Source organism: Spermophilus citellus (assembly GCF_964194105.1).
Source record: "Spermophilus citellus genome assembly, chromosome: 13".
Lineage (NCBI taxonomy): Eukaryota > Metazoa > Chordata > Mammalia > Rodentia > Sciuridae > Spermophilus > Spermophilus citellus.
Genome location: NC_138193.1, coordinates 26,213,622 through 26,233,729, shown reverse-complemented (window position 1 = coordinate 26,233,729; position 20,108 = coordinate 26,213,622).

Here is a 20,108-nt window from a genome sequence, read left to right as displayed (position 1 = left end):
CACTGCAATCAGATCAACCCGTCACTGACTACCGGTCCAGCATTCAGCCATGCTTGTGGATAGGCCTATGCACCAGTGGGGGGGTGAGGTTCTTGCCTCACCTCTGTTGGCCCCCAAATTTAGCCTTGGTGCCAGTGGGGGGGTGAGGTTCTTTGCCTCACCTTTGATGGCCCCCAAATTTTAGACCATCACTAGTAGAAGGGAGGAAGATACAGAAAAGCCACGACACCAAGCCAATTGACGGCTCCTTTGGAAAAATTGCGTCACTGGTGACACCATCAGCAAAGATATGCCAGCACTACCACAATTAACATGGGGTGCGTTGGCAAGGAAATTGCATCACTGGTGACACCATCAGCAAAGATATGCCAGCACTACCACAATTCGCTGCACCAAACAATAGTTCACAATGCATACAACTGATATATAGTCCAGGCAAGTTCTGCAGGCAATTCAAATCAGAGGAGTCTATCAATATGTCCATTTCTTCCCAAAGTAAATCGAGTCCTTGATTGAGCATTACTTGTTGAGTTATATTCATTGATGCATCAGTTTATGCAGTTTACTGTGATAGCTATCATAGAAGCTGTAGTTTGGTTTTATCTTAGTCTTCACCGGCACTAGGATGGAGATGGGAATTCTGGCAATGACGCTAAAGAGACATTATCCTGAACAGAATTATTAAATATAATGAAAAGGAAAGGTGAAAGTAAACAAACAGATCTGTTAACCACCTTTAAAAACAATCCTTAACAGCTGTTTACCTAATTTAAATTAGTAAACAAACAGATCTGTTAACCACCTTTAAAAACAATCCTTAACAGCTGTTTACCTAATTTAAATTAGTAAACAAACAGATCTGTTAACCACCTTTAAAAACAATCCTTAACAGCTGTTTACGTAATTTAAATTAAACCATTTAAATCACGTGAATAAAAAAAATTCGGATCCATTTTTTCATGAGCACTCCTCATATATGAAATATGGACATACACACATACAGACATACAACACAAAACAGTGCACACATAACATACAACACATAAGACAATAAAGGCCTTGTAGCTTTACCTAGGTGAAATCTCCATTGCAATGTTTAAAAACTCCACAGTCAAAAAATAAAACACAGTCAAAAAATAAAACTGATCAGAAAAACATTAACCTAGGTTTGTATGAGCTCAAAAATAAAATAGAACTTTATGATGTGGGAAAAATGCAATAATAAAATAGATATTGAAAAAAACACCTTGGTTAATCACTGTCGAAGATGTAAGAATAGCCAAGCTGGAGCTCTGGATATCAGCTGTTATGGATTTGAGTCAAATCATCTTCTTTTTCTGTAGAAATTGCTTTAGTTAATCTCTCTGGAATCCAAATCGGCTGCTGTTCTCCCTGTGGAAAAACACAGACAGAGCCCCGACTCCAGACAATAACTGGATCAGGACCTTTCCATTGTCCTGTTAGAATATCTTTCCAAAGTACCTTAGGCTTATGTACAATTACCCCAGGACTTATCATAAGTCCTTTTAATGTAGATGAACTACGTCCCAATAATAAGCCTACTGTTCCTTGGGGAAGAGGTCCTTTTACTCCTGTAGGAATGATTTGAACTCCCATCTCTGGAGTTAATACTGCTCTGGCAGAGGCGCAGATGTCCAACCCTGCGCTCCCTCGGGTTTGTCTGATGAGGGATTTAATGGACAATGTGTCCTGGGCACCACCCTGATGGTGTTGCTGGGTTCCTCCACTGCCCCGTATATTTGTGGTTGTGGGCCCCGGAGCATTGGGCCCCCCAGTCCGTTTTTTGGCAATGAAGCCTGATGCCTTTCTCCACGATATCGTGGGTAAATACCTGATCCTTGTCCGTTTTTTGATAAGGGAGTACCTTCTATGGTGGTTTGAGAACGGCATTCATTAGCCCAATGTCTCCCTCTATGGCATTGTGGGCAAATACCCGGTATTCTATTCCTTTGATTTCTAGTTTTGTTAAACCCCCCTCCTACGGGGCAACTCCTTTTAAAATGTCCTGTTTGTTCACAATTATAGCATGTTTTTGGCCTGGCATCTAAAGCCTGTTGTACTGCAGCTGACAAGACTTGCCCTTGTTCATTAATATCTCTACATAATTTAATATATGTGTTTAAATCTTCATGTCTCCATGGTCTAATAACCTCTCTGCAGCAACGATTTGCTTGGTCATAAGCCAGTTGTTTTATTAATGGCATTGCTTCATCTGTATCCCCAAAAATTTTGGCAGCTGTTTGAATAAGCCTATCTACAAAGTCAGTGTAAGGTTCATTAGCTCTCTGTATTACCTTAGATAGCTGACCTTGTAAATCTCCATGTCCTTGTAAAGTCTTCCATGCCCTAACTGCGTCTGTAGCAATTTGTGCATATATAGCAGGATCATATTCAATTTGTTGTTGTTGACCCTCATAAGGTCCTTTTCCTAACAACATATCTAGATTTCTTTGAGGGTAACTGGCTGCTGCATTTCGCCTAGCTGTCTCCATGCAAAATTCCTCATTGGCAACCTTCCATAACAAATATTGTCCTCCATGTAACACAGATTTACTCATGCTAGCCCAATCTGCTGGCGTCATGTCCAAGTTAGTAATGGACTCGACCATGCTTACCGTGAAGGGAGCTTGAGGACCATAGGTTGTTACAGCCTCCTTTAATTGCTTCACTGTTTTAAAATCTAAAGCACGGTGAATTCGCTGCCCTCCTACCTGTTCAAGTACAGGGCATGCTAATCTTTGAGGTCCTGTCTCAGGATCCCACTTATCAACTATGGGGTTTGAGGACCACTCAGCTGTTTCCATCGGTGGGGCTGTTGGTTGAATTACGCCCTCTGGTAATAAAACGGAGTTAGTAACAGCCTCTTGTTTTGGCCTTTTTCCTAATAACCCCTTTTCCTTTAAATTTTCTTCCTCTCTCTGACTAGCTCGAGAGACCTTCTCTTTTGCTTGATCTAAAATGTCTTTCTCCATGGTCTGAATCTCTAACAATTTACTTACCACCTTTTCGGTTTCTTTTTTACTAATTTCTAATCTTCTATAAAGATAACGCAACCCAATAAGATAACACAAAACAAAACCGCAACTGAATAAAAATTCGCTGTATCAATTTTCTCTTTCTCCGGGCTGACAAACTTCAAACCTTGAGCCAACCATTTTTCCCAGTTTGCCTGAGAAATTTCTAGGGACAGGCAGCTTGAAACAAAAACGAAATAAATCAAAACAAGAACACATTGTTTTTTGAAATGGTCACCCATTCTCTCGCCTTCCCTCAGGGGCAAGGAATTTCACTTACCTCCAAGTTTCAGACATTCCCCATACGGGCCACCAAATGCCAATGTCTTGGCTGGGCACAGAATCATGAGCCACCACAGCTTTGTAGATTCAAACAGCAATTCTTTATTCCCGAACTCACACAGGCCTCTACACACGTTCTGGGGAAATCCAAGTTCTGCTGCCGCCCAATTCACCTACTCCACGAGGCTTTTTTTCCCAAAATACTTTCTGAATCTCACGAGAACTCAACAGGAGCTCAGGTAGCAGGAACGCCCTATTTCCAGCAACAATAATCTTCAACCTCCAACTTCCCTAAAACCCATATTGTCTTAAACTGGGAACGCCTTAAACTTGTCTTAAACCGGGAATGCCCCTAAACCCAAGGAGCGGGATACTTCTTCAAACCTGCAGGATACACCCTAATCCTGGATCCACCCTGGTCCTTGAGCAGGGTCACCTTTCTCAAACACACATGCAATGTCACAGTGAATTTCCAAGGCAAGTCCATTTAACATGGGGTACGCTGGCAAGGAAATTTCGATGCGTCATTCCTACTTGGCAATGGCCCTCAGCACCACTCCCCCCTTGGATTTGGTTAATTTTCTAGAACAGCTCACAGATTTGGGGAACTCTTGACTGATGCTTACTGGTTTGCTATAAAGGGTATTACGGATGGAGACATGCATGGTGTAAGCCTGTGGGAAGGGCAGGAGCTTCCCTTCCCCAATGTGTGCTACCCAGGAACCTATGTGTATTGAGGTACCTAGAGGCCCCCCAACCTGCAGCAGCGAGAGTATCCTCATGAGACATCTGCCTGTCTGCACCTAGGCAGCACCATCAAAAATATTTCCCTTTTGGATGAATACCAAGGAGTGGGATGGCTGGGTCATGTGGTAGTTCCACTTTCCGCCCCTCAATGTTTATGGCAGCACAGTTCACAACAGCCAAATTACAAAACCAGCCCAGGAGCCTGGCAGCAGATGAATGGACACAGAAAATGTGGCACCCATACACAGTGGAGTTCTGCACAGCCATAAAGAAGAAGGAAATCATGACGTCGGCTGGTAGTGGGGGAAAGGGAGGTCGTCATGCTGAGTGGAACATCAAGGTTTGGACGCTTTCTCTCATGTCCGGAAGCTAGAACAAAATAAAGGGAAGCAGGGTCAGTCCCACTAAATAGAGGGGAGATGGATGGAGTAGAGGAAGCGGGCTTGAGGGGGGAGAAGTGTGGAGTGAAGCTAGCAGGCCATGATGTGCTGTGCTCTGTCCTGTGCGCATACTCCAGGGAGGACTTCACATGTATGTCTATGAAGCTCCAACTTAACAAACAAGAAAAGAATAAACAAGTGGACCAGAGGAGGGGACAGGGGGGCGCAGGGGAGGAAGTGGAGGTCCTAGAGGCTGACTTAGAGTTAATTAAATTCTCTGCATGTTTGATTGTGTCGCAATGAACCACACTCTGTAGAACTAGAACACACTAATAAAAACATGTTTTAAAAGGGGTTCTTCTGCTTTTACCTCAAGTTGTCTGATACTCAAGGCCCCTTACAAGTACCCAGGGTTTACAGAGCAGCTGGGAGTGGGAACTCAGACCTGGGAAGGGATACCAGAGCAGGGAGGTGGTCTCATAGTCAGGTGGCTGAGGGGGTCACTTAACCTTTATTGAGCCTTTATCACTAAACGATGTTTGTGAACTGTCTCACCTGAGGAGGTGATTTGAAGATAAAATGTTCCAGTTCCATGCATTAGTTAGTTGAATCAGAATATCCAATACAGGGCTGGGGGTAGCTCGGTGGGAGAGCATGTGCTTACACGCTAAAGGCACCAGAAAGGAACAGAGAAGTGTGCATGTCAGCCTGTGCAGGCTCAACGAACATGGGTGGATGCTGTTTTCCACTGTGTCTGTTGAACAGGCGCAGACCTATTTCTTATTATTCACCAAACAATACAGGGTGTGACGCCTTGTTATGCTCAAATTCAGGACCCCCAAAGACCACCAGAGACCCAAGATCGATGTAAGCAGCAAAGAGGTGTTTATTGCGAGCTAGCTCGGTCCTCCGCGCACACACACACCAACTGGTGACGCTGAGAGGCCCCGAGCCCAGGGTTTGCAGCACTTTTATACATTTTTTTGGAGAGGGCAGGGACTTCACATACATCATAGCAAATCATCACACACGTGGGAAAATCAAATAACAACTCTAAAACATGATTAGCACATTCACTGGCGGGAACAAGTTGGGTAGGGGTGATTGGTCAGAACAAAAGGGGTATTGGTTTGAACTGATTGGTTTGAGCCAAGAGGGGTGTATGTGCTGAACTACATGGTTTCCCAATATGTTATCAACCACCATAAACTACTGGGAGGGTCATCTGGCATCCCAGGTATTTCCCTGTCCCATGCTGATTGGTGGCTGCTAGGGGGTTGCTATGGATCTCCACCTAGCATGACTGAGTCAGGGACACCTGGGGCAGCAGATCTCTCCTGTTATTTGTAGATAAACAACTTAGCAGGGTGGGAATGTGCCTAGGAGTGCTCTGTGGGTTTTTCCAAGGACAAAGGTCATGTCCCTTTCTTGGACAGGCTTTGCTCTGAGGTAGAGGCTGGTTTTTCAGCCTCTTGACAGCATTACTGTTAGTATGACAGGTCATCTAAAGATGACCAAAGCACAGGGGAGGCTGTCCAGGTTCTTATAGAATGTGAGCTGCAACTGACTTGGGTATCGCAGTGTCCCAGAGTCGTCCCCAGCACACACCAAAGGATACTCCATTCAGGACGCAGCGCAGCGCTAGGGAAACCAGACAGTGTGAATGTCACAGTGCTGAGCCCATTTCAGAGCTCCCACAGGCAAACTCACAGCCCACCTGCTGCGCCCAGCCAAGATCACATGGGCCAGGCACACCCAGGCAAGCAGTGCAGGGCCTTGGGGGGGGGGCGTCCACCTTATCTTATTTCTCTCATCTAATCTTCCTCCCATTTTTTTCCCACAAAGCAAACATTCTTTTAACAAAGTCCTCATCTTGGTAAGCAGCCTCAAAGCTGCTCAAAACAAAGCACCCTGACAAATACGTAAGCAAAACCACAGATTTCACAAGCTCCACAGTCTCACTTGTGGCCTTTTGTGATTCTGAAACTAGGAGAGGGTGGTAGCAAACTCTGTCCTCAGGGAACATAAAAGAATAAGCAGTGTCCAAGTAAATGGCAACACCTTCTTTCACAATGTGGCAGGAGCCTTCCCATAAGCCGAGCAGAGGCCTTGGCTTTAGAGGCAGAGATGGGCTCCAGGAAGCAGAAACAGCAAAACGCCGTCCATCCTTTAATGAGTGAAAGCTGAGGGGACTCCGCATATCCCAGATGAACCTGGCCTGTTGAGCTTTGACGTGAAAGGGTGAAGTTTCTAAGCTGCAAAGCCTGAGTTAAAATGTAAAGGACCAGGCATTATAAACCTGCTTCTAAACTGCAAAGCATGGGTTAAATTCCTGAGGCAGTTAAGACAAGGCCCTACTGGCCATTTAGTTGATTTATGGCCTGGGATCCTGTGTAACTCCTCATGTAGGCATTCAAGACCTTGTGCTGCTTGTCACGTAGACATACAGGGCCCGAACCAATCAGTTTAAATGTAACCCCCTCCTTAGGAATGACCTATCACTCCAGCTCGCCCTGTTCCCGCCAATGAATGTACTAATCAAGTCTAGGAGTTGTTGTTTGATTTTCCCGCGGTGTGTGGTGATTTGTTAAAGGAGACTATGATGTATGCAAAGCCCCCACCCTCCCCAAAAAGTGTACTTAAGCATTGTTCAACCTCTGCTCTGGGCTGCCCTCCCTTCCTGAGTGAGCCTAGAGCCTCAGCGCGCTGAATTGGATCCTCAATAAAAATCCCTTCTGCTTATTGCATGAAGCCAGTCTCTTGTGGTCTCTTCCTCCGACGTTTCGCTAGTCCCTTACAGACGCTGCCTCTCTCCTGATTTCCCCAGTGACCAGAGGCATGGCTTAGCTTCTTCCTACCTGGGGAGGTGGAAATCAGCACCAGCAACTCCATTTTGGTCTGTCCAGTGGGCCTGATGCAGGAGCTTGGCCACACAGCTCTGCATGGCCCAGCTCTCAGGTCCAATGCAGAGAGGTGACACGGAGGGACCAAGTACACACGTGTGCTTGGGACGTGTTGGTTGGTCTGCTTTTTCCTTCTTGGCATATAAGACGACCAGTTCTGGTTCTGTAGAACTTACAAATGAAAATATATATATATATATATATATTTGTTTGTTTATTTAGAAACAGGTCTGGCTGTTGCCAAGTCTGGCCCCTGAGGTGATCCTCCTGCCTCAGCCTCCCAAGCAGCTGGGACTACAGGCCTGATCCAACATGCCTGGCTTGGTTTCACCAGAGCTTAGTTGCTTGGTAGTCTGCTTCTATTTTCTTAAAATGACTCAATCTCATTTATTTTTATATACAAAGTAATGGTATTTATAGCAAAAATTAAAACAATTAAGAAAGACTAACATTATCCATGATCTTCAAACCTGTGGTAACCAGGGATAAATTTTAAACATGAACTCCTGGGAGAATGGGAGTTACATTTATTATATATTAAAACTCACATTTGCACAGTGTTTTGAGATTCACTTTCATAGTCCATTGTGTTTCATGATTTCCATTCTATACCAAATATGCCTGCTCAAGATCCACCACGTTATGGTTTGGACCTGAACATCCCCATAGCCCCATGGGTTCATAGGTAGGATTGGGGGAAGTGACTGGATTATGAGGCGCTGGCCTCCTCAGGGAATCACCCCAGTGATGACCGCCTGGATGCCTGGGAGGTAGGAGGTAGGGAGGAAGCTGGTCCCTGGCCCATACCCTACAAGGGGTCATCTTCTCTCCCTTGTCTCCCTCTGCTTCCCCACCATGAGGTGAGCAGCCTTCCTCCACATGACCTCTGCCTCACCTCAGTCCAGGCATCAGAGCCAGCTGACCATGACTGAGACCTTGGAAACCCTGCCCCAAATAGATCTTTTCCTCCTGCAGGTTGTTTGTGTTGGGTATTTTGGTCACAGTCATGAGAAGCTGACTAGCACAAATGACAAGGAGTATTTACAGTATATAGCATCCTCTCCCCTAGGAATTTGAGCTTGCCCTTCTTCAGACAAGAAGGGGCTCCTAGCAAGCAATGCATTCAACGGAGAGCGTTCATTCCTGGTCAATGTAACGGAAAACCCTAGACCCTTGCAACATGAATTTGAGACTGACATTAGAAAACAGAAAGCCAAAGGGTTATAGCCCAAGGTGTGGCTTAGGAGGGTGACCAGGACTCTACCCCTGAGGATGAGGAGGAAGCACATGGCCCCACATCCCCCAGGAGGCCACCAGGGCCCTGCTTCCCAGGAAGGGCTGCAAAGGACAGAAAGCCAGGCACCTGCCCAGCTGGCAAACGCCCACTGCTGAGGACCAAGCCCTCAATGTCCAGCCCGCCAGAAAGTCTCAAGCATTTCAAAAGCCTGGGGCTCTCCCAAGTGGCTCTGGCCCCAGGGACATCCAAGACAGAAGCCAACATAGAAGGCAAGGCATAGAGCAGTCTGCAGGCAGTGGAGCCCAAGGAGCGCAGCTGAGAGGGACCTGGGTAATGGCCACCACCTCCCATTATAACAGTATCCACTTCAGGCTTTGAATGTGGCCCTGCTGCTCTGCTACTGCAACTGGTTTTTAAATGGACACGGTTCTTTCTCTTCCTCTCTCCCTGCTCCTCCCTAATCTCTCCCTGTTCCTCCCTAATCTCAAGGGAGACAGGATCACCTTTCTGGCCCATCTTAGGCAGAGGTATCTGTCCCTGAGCACACACCCACCATAGGAAAGAAGTCCTCCAGACTTTGGGGATGGCACCAGAACGTCTCAGAAACGACCATCTCTCAATTTAACTCCAACAGAGAGCACGGGGAATGCAGCCTTTGAGTCACCTCTTTAACAGCCCCAGTTCCCACTGATGGCAGGATCACAGTCTCTGGGACAGGAGTGCCCTGTGTCTCCTTTGCTAGTGAAGCCAGATTTAAAGTTAGGTAGTCAGTGTAGTTAGGTAAATCGGGTCTAATATCGAGTAAGATCTAAAATGGAGGCCATGTTGAATGAATTCCGGGAAACGCAGGACAACTCATGGAATGTTAATGAAGTCCCGAAAAAGCCCTAGGCCCAAAGTCCATCCCAAAGGAAGGTTAATGGAGCCCAGGAAACAGCCCCCAAAATATTTGGAGATAGCCCATCCCAAAGAAGTGTTAATAAAGTCCTCCCTGCCCAGATTACTTCTTTGGCCCACCTGTGTCCCACCCCTCCGGCCTTCCAACCTACATGCCATCACTGAAAGAACTATACAAAGGGGAAACAACTGCACTTCCACGGATTCCACCTCTTGGGTCCCCTTCTTCTCCAGGAGAAGTCTTTTCTGCTGTCCTTTAATAAACTTCTAATTTCTACTCTGACCTTGCCTCGGCGTGCTTCTCTAGTGTTATTCTTCAACATTGGGGAAGCAAGGACTGTCACTGGTCAACAGCGGTAACACTAGCAAAGCAATAACCTTCTTTTTTGTCAAATTCAAGTCCTCGTTACTGGACTGGCATAGGGGACAGGGACGGGTCTTTCGGAAACACCACTACACAGAAGCTCATCCCCACCTCACACTGTCAAGCCCAGCTGGTTTAAATGCAGGAAAGGAAAAGCTAAAGTACAAAAGTCATAGAAGAAAATATGGAAAATAGCTTTTAATCTTGGTGTTTGGATGTCCCTCATAAACAAGACACCTTAGCCAGAGGCCATTAAATGAGAAAAATTAAGAGACATAGTTGCCAAAGTATTTAGAATTTGTATGAAGAAGAAGACTTTATTGTGAAATCTTTAAAACAGAAATTTAAAAATAAGCATTGCTTGCATACTTAGAACAGCTCAATTGTTGAGAGCCACAGTTTAGTCGGAATGACGCCTGTCATTTTGCTAGAGGGAATGGTTGAAAGGTGACCCTGCTCTGGGATTAGGGCGGCTCCGGGATTAGGGTGGATCTTCCAGGAATAGGGCGGCTCAGGATTAGGGCAAATCCTGCTGGGATTAGGGCGGATCCTGCTGCCCTTGGGCGTTGAGTTCTCCCAGGGTTCCGGGAGAAGTGTGTTCCCAGGAAGTGTATGTAGAGTGCCGGTGAGAGTTCGGGAATAAAGACTTGCTGTTTGAACCTACAAGGCTTTGTGGTGGCCCGGTTATTTGTGCCCAGCCAGACTGCAGCACTCAATAAAGATACAGAGTCTCTGGGGGCCAGGACTGAGTGAGCAGGCACAGAGGTGGGAGCTAGATTAACTTTTCGAAGTGTTATTTCTTTCCGTTTTGAATACTGCGTCCTATGAAACACAAATGTTTTCAAGTCAAACAGACTGAGAAAATCATGTGCATCACCTAGTGCTCCAGTACCACTCTCAAGGTACCACTCTTAGATCCAAGTGGCTTCATTGCTCTGAGAAGCTGGGCGGCCCAGGGTCTGGTGCGCCCAGTGGCTTGATGTTCGTCTCTGCCTATGGGGGCGCCAGAGGGCCGACGGGGGTGGGAGCTGGGAGGACCGGCTTTGCTGCCCAGGTTGGAGCAGATCTCTCTAGAGGAGTGTGGCCTCAACCTCCCACCTGTGCCCTCAACAAGTCTGTATTGTTGGGCAGAGGGCCCGGTTCTCTCTGCAGAGCCTGACACCCAGTCATCAGGGAGATGCCCTCCTTCTCAGTCCTTCCTTGCTTACCGTGCCCGGCCCCACAGGTAGGGCTTAAAGCCATCAGTCCACTCCAGCTTCTGCACTGCCCTTGAGCTGAGGGTGGGTTTTACACCTGGACCTCAACTAAGCAAAATGTTAAACCAGTCCTCATTGATTGAACGGCATTCCAAAACATGTACTCAATATTTTATTCTGGATCCCATCAATAAAAATGTTGTAGATGTGAGATCAGGACATGGGGTGACCAAGAGGAGGCAGATTTTATTTATTTTTTAATTGACATCCCACCCTTTCCCTCATTTTTTTTTAGAATTTTTTTAAATATTTATTTTTTTTAGTTCTCGGCAGACACAACATCTTTGTTGGTATGTGGTGCTGAGGATCGAACCCAGGCCACATGCATGCCAGGTGAGCGCGCTACCGCTTGAGCAACATCCCCAGCCCAAGGAGGCAGATTTTAAAAGGCCGCTGAACGAGCCTTTATTGAGACTCACCAGGGCGGAACTCAATCAGACTGATAGAGTGGACAGGAGAAGGGACTGAGGAGAAACTGCGTGGGAACTCGACTGGACTGGGATTTTATGGGGCTTAGGCAGGAAGGGAAGGGCTTGGGACAGGAAAAGGGATTTTTAGGGTCCCTTGCCCCGCTGGAGTTGGTCAGGGGAGCTGGCTGAACTCCAGGATTGGCCAGGGGGTCCTGCTGATTGACAGGTGCTAGTCAGGAGATCCCGCTGATTGACAGGCTTTCTGTAGGCACCTGATTGATGTTCCTTTCCCTTGCGGGCTGCTTTGTTCTAAGTCTACCTGACAGTAGATGCTTGTTTTCTGTGTTGCTATAGGAACATGTATCCTTGATAGTGCCTCTTGTCCATAAAGCCCCAAATGTCTGCCGCCCAGACCTTGGCAGGAAAAGCTTGCCACCCTGCTTCAGAGCCCTCTTGTGCTCTTTGTCCCGTGTGTGTGTGTGTGTGTGTGTGTGTGTGTGTGTGTGTGTGTGTTTGTGGGAGACCAACCTTGCATGTGACTGAGTTAACTCCCCTACTGGGCGGTATGGCATCAGGCACCCATGCTGCTAGTCTGCCCCGCTCTTCCAGGGTTGAGTGACTGTGTATTCGTGCCTGGGTGTGTCTTACGACAGCCCCGTGGGTGGAGCTGTGCTCACCTATTCCTTTGTAATATAATCCCTTGCCCTGTTTAGGCTAGAATCTTCATGGAAGTGCCTTGTATATGTCCCCTTCTCTTACTGTGCCCTTGGGTGTGGCCTACCCAGATGTCAGTCAACCTGCTGACAGTGGACATCATGAAGATAGACTCAGCCCCCTGAAAACTGACCCCTTGCCTCATTTGAATAGCTTCTCCTCAATAAAAGGGGGTCAGCTCATGTGGGCTCTCTCTCTTTCTGTGGACCCTTAAGGTCAGAGGAGCCGTCATAGCGACCCCAAAGAAAAAGGTGTTTGTGTCTCTTGTGTGGTTATTTTGCACAGTCCAGTCAGCCCAGTTCAACTGGAGTAATCCCTGAGCGTTTTAGTCAGAAAAGAAACCCAGCATTTGTTGGCACTGAGGATTGAACCCAGAGCTGCTCTACCACTGAGCTACACTCCCAGCCCTTTGTTATTTTTTATTTTGAGACAGTTCTTGCCAAGTTTCTGAGGCTAGCCTTGAAACTTGAGATCCTCCTATCTCAGTTTCCCAAGGAGCTTAGATTACAGGCATGTGCAATAGACTTTTGTACCTTTTTGGTAGCTAGCCATCTTTTATAGCTAACAATTCTTCATATTTAATTTTTTCTGCTTAAATTATTGGTGTGGTTTTGATTTCCTGATTTGGCTTTGACCAAGATAGTCCTACTAGACAAATAACTTCTACAAATCAATAAGAAAATGTAGACATTCACCTGTCATTTAACCATTGGTCTAGGTATAGAGATACAGCATAGCAGGAAATAGAGACAAAGAGGAAGAAAGAGGAGAGAGGGAGGGAGCCGTTGATGTGTAACTGAGCTCCATCTGGGCTCGTGTTGGGCAGGGCAGGCAACTCACCTCGAGCTGAAGGTACCACTCTTAGATCCAAGTGACTTCATTGCTCTGAGAAGCTGGGCCGCCCAGGGTCTGGTTCGACCCATGGCTTGATGTTCGTCTCTGCCTATAGGGGGCGCCAGAGGGCCGACGGGGGTGGGAGCTGTCATTTAATCATTGGTCTAGGTATAGATCAATGCATTTGCAGAACTCCTGGCATCCCTACCCCCATCTGCTAAATGCCAGCAGCCCCCTCCACCCCAACACTGGGAAGACCAACACAGGTCTTCCACCATGAATTTACAAAATGCGCCCCCAGGGGCTCCTGCTCCTACCCATTATGCCTGACTGGACCCTTCAGAGCTCCTGTGATTTTTAGATCACCATCTGATTTCCTTTGTCCCTGAGGACAACCTAGCAAGATAGGCAAGGTGGTGTAGTCTTGTCCCCTTTTATTCAATGAGGACTCATGGCCTGGGGCCCAGAGGAGCCAGGGATGACTAGCCAAGGTCCTCTGAGATCCCATCAGTTTACAAATATTCATTCAGGTAATTTACAGACACATCAAACCACATGAGATGACGAGGGAAGGTTGCCGCTGTCCAGGCTGTCCTCCCATCCAGTCTGTCCTCCTCGAGCCCTCAGACATAAAGTCTCCTTCCAGTGCTGGCCAACCTTGAATCCCCCGGAGCACTGCAGATCTCCTCTCTAACCTCAGTTTTTCTTTTCCTGGTTTTCAAATTAACAATCACTTCCTATTTATGGGAAGTGTTAGTTTCTAATAAATACATTTAATTCAGCTTTTATTATTTAAGCTTTGAAGAAAATTCTCTCTCGGAACACAGTTGTGGAAAACTGGGAAGGGGGGTGATGGCTGACAGTGGAAAGGAGCCTGAATAAGGCTTCTTGTGTCCAAGGCAGGCTGTGTTGGGGCTGGGGTGAAGACTGGGATAGGGAGCAATTCAGGGGGAAATCTGGGAAGGCTCTGTGCTCCACTGAGTCTAGAGCAGGTATGGACATGGGAAACGTTCCCTAGGTGCTTTCTAGGAGGGCCCAGGTCAGCCCTGTCTAACCCAGAAGAGTAACAACTTGGTGCCCATTTTAGCTGGGCTCCCAACCATCTGCAGAGCTTCCCGTGGGTCCACATCAGGGCTGGAGCTGGCTGTCCCCATCAGACTGAGGACTGAGGGCTGGGTCGGGGCCAGAGGGGCTCGGGTGTGTGGAAAGGAAATTTCTGGAGCTTAGCTCATCCTCCCAGGAATTCAAAGAGCCCAGGACTGAGCCTTCCATCTTTGCCAGAAATCTGACCCAGGAGGAGAGGCTGGAAGGAGGAGGGAGAGACAGAGAGGAAGGGGCTCAGGAGGAAGGAAGGCCTGGGTCCCTGCCCTCGCCGCCCGCATGCTTTGGGCATGGCTTCCCACGGGTGGCTCAGGCTGTAGGAGCTGCTGACCATCTATTCCTTCCAGGTAGGGTAGAGCAGAACTGAATGTGTGGAACACTAAATAGCAAGACAAGCAAACTCTGCATGCAAACACACACACACATGCATCTTCCACACATAACCACACAGCCACACGTGTACCCACACACTCCAGCCTGGAATCTCACCTGAGCCCCTGTTTCCTCACCAGGCTCATTGATTTGTTAAATAAAATTTACAAAGACCATTGTTTTGGACAAGGATCCTCCTGCAGTGGGTCCCCAAAACCAGAATAAGCATCAAAGGGGAGTCACCTGCGCTGAAGTTCGTTGTCATCAAACCCAAACTGAGCTGCTTCTCTGCCCTCCTAAAACCAGGAAAAGGAGTTTACTCTCCCAGGCAGTTTGGCTCAAGGTGAGGACCCTGTCTGCTCTACCTTCATCCCGGCAGCCTTACATCCTTAGGCAGAGCAACCCAAAATAGTCTGGTGTTAGCCACGTCCATTGTTTTTCTATTATTCTTCCTCACTTCACAAGGAAAGTAACTTTGAAAGGCTCAATTTGCTTTTTCTGTTGTTTCTGCTCTCTTTGGCCTTTCTCTGTCAGTAAAACCACTTCTATTCTGTGTGTCCTCACCTTTATGGAAGGAAGTATGGAGACATTCTAGAATAGAACGGAAAATGAATTAAGATCTTTAAACTAAATCATTGTCATTTCATCCTTTGACAAGTAGCACAATTTCCCATTCTATTTGTTTTTCTGTCCCACAGACTGCATGTTCCCTGTGCCAGAGTCCTGAGTGCTCAGCTCTTCAGTGTCCAAATGCCTGGAATGTTTGGGGCTGGAAAGCAGAGCTTGTGCTCAGTGACCACAGGTGGTGCAGTGACAGTCCAGTGTGTTACACACCATCTGACCCCATCCTCAAAATGCCTGGAGGTCAGTGTGACTCCTGAGAGATCCATGAGACCAGATCGGCAGCCTCTTGCCCAAGGTAGGGCAGCAGAAGTATGGAGCCAGGTTCAGATTTCTGTCTGGCAAAAGAGCAGGGCTCAAGGTCAAGATGAAGGAGGCAGAAGAGGGTTCCAATCTGCTCAAGCAGAGCTACACACATGTAGCTAAGTCTGCAACCCATAATGGTTCCAGAAAAGGAGCTGATTTTAGACCCATTTCTCAGAGAACATTTTGAACTGTGTAAAATAATATAGATACATATGCACATGTGTATGTAGATACCACTCCAGACAGACTCATAACCTCTCATCGCTGAAGGACCTAAACCAAGCTTGACCCTCCACCCCAGCCCTCTCTACTGTCGGTCACCCCGATCCTGCCCTACATTCCCTTCCTCCCACTCCTGCATTTGTGCACAAAGAAAAACAGCCCAGCAGGATGGTCAACAGATTTATGCTGAAATAAATGTGCTAATTTAGATATAAAAATGATGGGTGGCCTGTGGGCAGCAGAACACTGAGATGAGCTTCTCTCCTGGATCAAAGCTCCTGCATCCCTACCAAAGGTCACTTGCAACTTTTTAACTTTCAGCCTGTTAGCAAAAGAGCAAAAAATAACCAGTCCTGATGAGGTTGCACAGAAAAAGAAGCCCTCAACACTGTTGGTGGGCACGTAAATTAGTGCAAAGAGGATGTAGACTCCTCACAAAAGAAAAAACAGAACTCCTGCTGGGCGCATATCTGAGGAAATGAGGTCATCATACAAAGAGACACCCACACACAATAACCAAGATATGGAATCAACCCAGGTGCCCATCAACAGATGAATGGATAAAGAAAATATGGCCTAACAATGGAGCATTATTCAGTACGTAGAGAGGAACCAGGTCAGCGGGCCATGGTAGCACATGCCTATAAATTTAGGTCCTTAGGAGCCTGAGGCAGGAGGACCACAAGTTGGAGGCCAGCCTCACCAACTCAATAAGACTCGGTCACAAAATTAAATAATAATAATAATTAAAAGGGCTGGGGCTACAGTGCAGAGGTAGAGCACCCCTGGGTTCAATACCCAGTACTGGAAAAAACAAAAAGAATGAAATCCTCTTATTTGCAGAAAATGGATGGAACTGAAAGACCTCCTGTTAAGCAAAATCAAGGAGACACAGAAAGACGACTGTTGTACATTTCCTCTCCTATGTGGAAACGGGGAGGGGGGGAGCAGGGGAGGCCCTGAAAGTAGAAGAGGAGCTATTAGGATTTAGGAAGGCAGTCAGAGGGAGGAGGTAGGGCACGAGGGGCAGGAAGATGGGCATGACCAAAGCTTGATCTGTGCCCTGGTGGAAGTGTCCTCGTGAAGCCCGTTATATGTGTTAATGATTAAGATAAATAAACGTAACATTCGAATTCATGGACTGGACATTCATGGTCAATAGTAAGTCAACTAATACATTCCCCAGGGATGTGAGGGGTCGGCCCACTGCAGCCCGTGGCCAAAGCTGGCTTCTGCCTGTTGTTGTAGATAGTTACACTGGGACACAGCCACACCCATGCGGTCACCTCAGATCTGCAATAGACCAGACCCACAAAGGTGAAAAAATATGGCCCTTTAAGAAAATGCTTTCCAGGTATTTAAGGCCAGGTTGGTAAAAAATTGACTGGTTCCTACCTACGGTTAAGGGCAGCTGAGATTGCCCAGGGGTCATGCTTGGGGCCTTGTGAGGAGCCTCTTGGCTCTGCTGCCCTCCCCCATCAGTAGTGCCAGCCACCAGGATGGGCCAGGGTCTAACTGAGCACCCATGGCCCCCTTGGAATAATCAGGAGCATTTCCCTCTCTGACCCTCCTCTTTGCAGAATGTGCACATGTTGGCTTCCTGTTCCCAGGGATCCTCACAATCCACCTGACTGGGAGATGGGGAGACTCCCTGAAGTCACAAGGCCTTAGGGGGTCCATGATGTCCTAGGTCCTGGCCGACCTTAAAGGGCCAGGGCCAACCCCTGGGCTGCTTTTCCTTAGCCCTTTCATTCCCTGGGTTTGGTCTCCAAGTTTTGATTTTAAACTAGTAGGCCAGTTTCACGAGGCCAAGTCAGGGCCTCCAGAGGTCCCCATGTGGACCACACCAGAGTTGTCCCAGGAGAAGACATCGCTGAAGAAGGGCCCAAGGAGTCCCAGGAACAGGGGGCACTTGGTGCAGGACCCGCAGGGTCCTCGGCACACAGTGAGCGCCAGCCAGAGGCACAGACTGCGCTGTGTAGGAGAACAGAGAGCTCCAGGAGAAGCCCCAGCACGGTCCTCAGCGACAGCCTGCCCTCTTGCCCCCTAGAAGCCAATGCCGCTTTCCCGGGATGCGCCTTCCTCTCTGTACTCCAGAGTCCTCCGTCTTGAGATGGCCCCGTTCTCCCTGGACTAGGTCTCCACTATCCTAAGTAAATCTGCTCATGCCTCTGAAAAAAGGAAAGAAAATGCTTGCCGACCCTGCCCCGGGGGTGAAGGACCCTTGGCGACCCTGCCCTGGAGTGTGAGGGACCCTTGGCGACCCTGCCATGGGTGTGAGGGACTCTTGGTGACCCTGCCCTGGGGTGTGAGGGACCCTTTGGGAAGCCTGCCCTGGAGTATGAAGAAATCCTTGGTGACCCTGCCCTGGGGTGTGAGGGGATCCTAGGTGACCCCTGCCCTGGGGTGTGAGGGACCCTTGCCGACCCCTGCCCTGGGGTGTGAGGGACCTTTGGCAAGGCCTGCCGTGTGTGTTGCTGTTTTTGAAGCCGAGTCCTGTTGTTTTGCCCAGACTGGTCTCTCCGGGTTCAAGCAGGTCGAATAGGCTCCCCAGGGAAAGGGCTGATGACCCTGTCCTTGGCCGCCTTTCCTTGGTGCTACTAGGGGTCCCACCCAGGGCCTCATACGCTGGGCACTCCGCCCACCTCTGAGCCATTCCAGGCCTCACCGAGAGGACAGACAGAGTTCACTTCATCTGAATGATTTCTTTCTCACAGGAGGCTCACTCCCAGGCCTGGAATTGATGGGAACTGATAAGGCACTTCCATTTCTTTAGGTAATTAAAAAAATCCTGAATATTCTTTTTCATATATTGTTCAACATTTTTGAGTAAAGGCAATAAAATCGAAAAATTAATTTGGAAAAAATAAAAGTAGACTCCATACCTCTGGGGAAGTGGTGAAGTATCTGTGAACACCTGACTTTGGAATATGGAGCCACACCTGAGCCTCTCACAGGGGTAGACCAGCCAAGCAGTCTCCACTGGCTGCCCTGCCCAGCTCTCCAGCTTGGAAAAATTTTTTCCCCAGTACTGGGAATTGAACCCAGAGGCACTTGACCACTGAAAGACATCCTCAGCCCCCCCACTTTTTTTTTTTTTTTTTTTTGAAATCTTGAGACAGGATCTCACTAATTTGCTGATGCTGGCCCCAAACTTGTGATCCTCCTGTTTCAGCCTTCCCAGTAGTTTGGATTATAAAACTTTCAAGACACATGATTTTCAAGAGAAAAATGCCCAACTATAAATAAACTTTCAAGACACATGATTTTCCTTTCTTTGCCCCCTAATGTGATTTTTCTGAGTAAGAGGCTCCTACTTTCACTTCTCTTATTGGTGACAGTGGAATCATTAGCCCTTTACTTGAGGAAGTTATTCAATGTTTTTCTTCCATTTGGCCATGTGTTTGGTGTTTCTAGCACTTTCCTAATAAGACTAGAAAAAGTGGTATATACTGTTTTTCTTTGACTTGGTCTAGAATTAAGTGTGAGATTTCCAAGTGGAAAATGAACAGCAGCTCAAAAAGCTTTGACTTCAGAGTGTTCTGAGACTGATCTATTTTTTTTTAAGAGAGAGTGAGAGAGGGAGAGAGAGAAAGAGAGAGAGAGAGAGAGAATTTTAATATTTATTTTTTAGTTATTGGCGGACACAACATCTTTGTTTGTATGTGGTGCTGAGAATCAAACCCGGGCTGCACGCATGCCAGGCGAGCGCGCTACCACTTGAGCCACATCCCCAGCCCCATGAGACTGATCTAAACTAGATTTATGTTCCGGGTGTTTTCTGATCACACTATTTTAATATTCATTCATTCATTCACTCATTCATTGGGTGCTGGCCCCAGGGCCTGGCACAAGCACAGATCTACCCTAAGCCACCACTGTGCACTAAAGCATTTACATCGGCTGGTCCTCCCTCCGCCCCTTCAGCAGCTGTTGGAAGAGCGCCCCCTGTGGGCCTGTCAGCCAGCCGCTGCAAGCCCCGCAGCCCCCTGGGAATCACCCATCCCAACCTGTCAGACCAGAACCTTCAACTTGACCATTCTTACCAGAGCATTTTTACTGCCCTGAAATGAAATCCTGAGACAAAATGTCCAACCTGCACCCACGATTTCAAAACAAATCAGCACAAACCCTAAAGCACAACGTAAGAGAGGAGAGCGTGAGAACGAGCTGGAGAGCACTTGAACCAGCCGGCTCCCTGGGCTCCGGAGACGCCCTGCCAAGGTCCCTGCGCCCCAACACTAACTGCACCACGCACACGCCAGCTGCAGAGAAGCCGGAGTAGGTCCTGGCATGTGGCAGAGATCAGGAGGTTGGGAGGGCAGGGGGCACAAGGGTGGCTGGGCCGCGTGGCTGGGCCACCAGAGTCAGAGTGTGTAATAGCCCAAAGGAAAAGGCACCCAGTGAGAACCAAACGGTCAGCTCCA